The 978-nt window shown below is 41.5% G+C and overlaps 1 protein-coding gene across 1 annotated transcript in view; it reads left to right on the top strand.

Moving 5' to 3' along the window:
• Positions 1–978, top strand: part of LOC134839393 (cilia- and flagella-associated protein 144-like) — a 249657-nt gene that overhangs the window by 18490 nt on the left and 230189 nt on the right. The window lies entirely within an intron of this gene.

Raw genomic sequence — 978 nt, 5'->3', positions numbered from 1 at the left:
CTGAAAGCAGATCACGATACATCCAATATTATTCTTAGATGCGAAGCCTTTCATCACCCACTTGCTCTGCAACAAATAATGGCTAATGAAAACCTCCCTTTTATTTGCGCTTAGAAAAGTCGTTAACTCTAGTCACAATTAGACTAAGACTCTATAGCCATTGCCTCAAGGACCGGAGACACTATCTCGCGTGCTTTTCTACCTCATTTGATCGGAACCAATACTCGGCTCACTTAGACACGAAACCTTTAGCTGGTTCCAGCTTAAAGGCTGCTACAAAAGTACCCCATCCCTCTTTAAAATTAAAGACCGTCCCCATGGCCAGCGAACGCGGTTTAAAACATAGCCAACTACCATTTGAAAAAGAGTAATGAACGCAGGGAAACTGTGTAACATTCGTCTACTGCAGTCACACATGAGGCTTAAGAAAAATAGGCCCTATAACTATTGGCTCAAGAGTCAGGGACACTATCTCTTGTGTTTTTCTACCTCAAATCAGTCGGAGCCAATTCGGTTCGTTTGTGACATGAGACTACGACCCGTTACAGCTTAAAGGCTACTACTAAAATATCCCCCCACTCTAGAATTAAGAACGTCCTCATACTTAGGTCTCTAGATGCCCAAAATACATGAACGCCGTTAAAAACCGGGTCGGAACAATCCGTTAAGTTATTTTTTATTAGACAGTGGAACTTTGATCCATTTCAGATGGATCAACCTAAAACTCGCCTTATCTCAACATAACAATTATAAAACACATGTAACATTCGCCCGGAAGATACATATCAACGGATAACAAAACTAAGTCTTAAGACGACTGGCTAGCGTCTAAACAGAGCTTTGCATGTTTTTCACCGTCTCTACCAAGCCAGTACTTTTCGGTGGTCTTTCTTACATCAGGCTGACAAAAACGTTACTGTTCTCCGGCTTCGACCAGAACGCTCAAATTAACTGAATTACATGCACAAATAGTGAACT

Source organism: Symsagittifera roscoffensis, chromosome 2 (genome assembly GCF_963678635.1).
Source record: "Symsagittifera roscoffensis chromosome 2, txSymRosc1.1, whole genome shotgun sequence".
Lineage (NCBI taxonomy): Eukaryota > Metazoa > Xenacoelomorpha > Acoela > Convolutidae > Symsagittifera > Symsagittifera roscoffensis.
Note: the sequence above shows the minus strand (reverse complement) of the source record. Positions and strands in the feature narration are given on the sequence as shown.